Below are 2,536 nucleotides of genomic sequence, written 5' to 3' on the forward strand. Positions count from 1 at the left end.
TGCAGTGAGAGATGAAATGTGGAAAGGAAAACCCTAAATTATGACTGAATTAATTTACAAAACAGGCTGGTGGGGTAGACCCATGAGGGACAGCGTGTCATCAAGTGAGGAAACACTTACATGTTGGACGGTTCTGATCCTGTCGTCCTCTTCTGATGTGTGGGTCTGCAGGATCAGGATGACCGCTCTAAGCCCCTCATGTTCCTGGCACAAACTCAACTCTGGAACTTCTGGTTCACCTGCACTTTCATTTCTAACAGTTTCCAGTGCTGGAGTCCTTAGGGTGTGATCTCATCACACCCCTAAAATAGATGCAAGGTGATCATCTGTCATGCATGAATCCTACCAAATAAGTCTTGGTACAGGCTCGAGTTCAGAAACAACTCTTTTTCAAGGAGGGGTATATGGCTATTGTTCCTTCTCCATGTGTCAAATAGCTTCACGTATGGCGGGAAATGTGAGAGACACACACACAACTAGAAAAAACCATTGAATGTAGCATGCCTAATTAAACTCAGAAGTGGTGAGCGTGTCGGGGTTGCCGTGCGGCCTGCGGGATGCGCCTGCTTGGCCCCTCTTCGCTGCAGTCTGTAGGGTTTTTTTCCCCTGCTCCAGGAAGAAAATGGCATTGGTTGCAGTTGATCCTCAACCGAGTGTGGTGACTAGGGTGGCCAACCTGCCCTTGGTGAGCGCCACATATGACCTGGTGTCCTCGGCTTATGTCAGTACAAAGGATCAGTATCCCTACTTGAAGTCTGTGTGTGAGATGGCAGAGGAGGGTGTGAAGAACATGACCTCTGTAGCGGTGACAGGTGCTCTGCCATCATCCAGAAGCTAGAACCACAAATTGCAGTTATCTATGCCTGCAAGGGGCTGGACAGGATTGAGAAGAAATTGCCTATTTTGAATCAGCCAACAGTGCAGGTTGTTGCCAGTGCGAAAGGGGCTGTGACTGGGGCCAAGGATTCTGCAGCCAGCACAATCACAGGGGTGATGGACGGCTGGCGGAGTGGAGAAGACCAAGTCTGCGGTCAATGGCGGCATCAGCACTGTTTTGGGAAGTCAGATGGCGCAGTTTGTGAGCAGTGGAGTAGAAAATGTCATCAGCAAATCCGAGCTGCTGGTAGACCAGTACCTTCCTCTCACTGAGGAAGAAATAGAAAAAGAAGCAAAAAAAGCTGAAGGATTTGATATAGTTCAGAAACCCAGTTATTATGTGAGACTGGGATCCCTGTCTACTAAGCTCCGCTCTCGTGCCTACCAGCAGGCGCTCAGTAGGGTTAAAGAAGCTAAGCAAATGAGCCAAGAGACCATTTCTCAGCTCCATTCTACTGGTCACCTGATTGAATTAGCCAGAAAGAATGTGCATAGTGCCAACCAGAAAATTCAGGATGATCAAGATAAACTCTGTCTCTCATGGGTAGAACCGGAAGGAGCATCGGCTACGATGATACGGATGAATCCCACTGTGCTGAGCACTCGAGTCACGTACTCTTGCTGTTGCCCAAAATCTGACCCAGCAGCTCCAGACCACATGCCACACCCTCCTGTCCAACGTCCAAGGGTTACCACAGAACATTCAAGATCAGGTCAAGCACTTGGGCGTGATGGCAGGTGACATCTATTCATTGTTCCACAGTGCTGCCTCCTTTAAAGACATGTCTGTTGGCTTCCTCACTTCTAGCAAGGGGCAATTGCAGAAAATGAAGGAATCTTTAGATAATGTGATGGATTATCTTGTTAACAACACACCCCTCAACTGGCTGGTAGGTCCCTTTTATCCTCAGCTGACTGAGTCTCAGAATGCTCAGGACCAAAGTGCAGATATGGACAAGTACAGCCAGGAGGTCTTGCATTCTCAGCACAAAATTCATTAAAACTTGCTTGTCACCAGTGCATGTTGTAGCCATCCAGATGACATCATTTGTCATGTTGAAATTAACCTGCTACATGACTCTAAACTGGAAAAGCAGCCAACTAGGAAAAAGGCCTTCAGCTACAATCATTTCCAGCTGGTAAGAGCCTAGAGGTTTCTGCATTAGCAGATGAGTTCTGTTTACCTGGCTGGTAAGAAAAGAATGATGGACATGACAGAGCTTCACCAGAACTCAGAAAGTTTATGTGCACTTAGGGTCTCATACTATGGCCATTGTATTGCTACTGTTAATGTCTGTCTGTATTGCATGAAAACACCTTCGTGTGGGCCCTGGTATAAACTAGTGTCTGCTCCAGTGTAGTCGAGAAGGCCTTATCATTGCTTTAACTCTCATGCTTGTACAACTTGATTTTAGTTTCTTTTTTTTTTAATTAAAGGAATGTCACCTTTGAATTCAATAAAATTCATAGCAGATTAGATCAATGTTAAAAAAAAAAAAAAACTCAGAAGTGGGGTGTAGTGGAAAAAGCACAGACGAGCTCAGAGACCTAGCTCTTCTGCTTGTCAGCTTTGCAAAGTGGTTGGATTTGGAGTCTCAGATTCTCCCCTGAATAATAGTTCTTTTGTGAGAGTAAAATGAGACGGTCCCTGTGCAGTCCA

The 2,536-nt window shown here is 46.1% G+C and overlaps 1 pseudogene across 1 annotated transcript; it reads left to right on the top strand.

Moving 5' to 3' along the window:
* The first annotated feature begins 529 nt into the window (after nucleotides 1–529).
* Nucleotides 530–2,333, top strand: LOC306643798 (perilipin-2-like; annotated as a pseudogene). The gene has a single exon. The product of its transcript is annotated as a perilipin-2-like (transcript).
* The last annotated feature ends 203 nt before the right edge of the window (nucleotides 2,334–2,536 follow it).

The sequence above is a fragment of the Sciurus vulgaris genome, assembly GCF_902686455.1.
Source record: "Sciurus vulgaris genome assembly, chromosome: 14".
In the NCBI taxonomy this organism is placed as follows: Eukaryota; Metazoa; Chordata; class Mammalia; order Rodentia; family Sciuridae; genus Sciurus; species Sciurus vulgaris.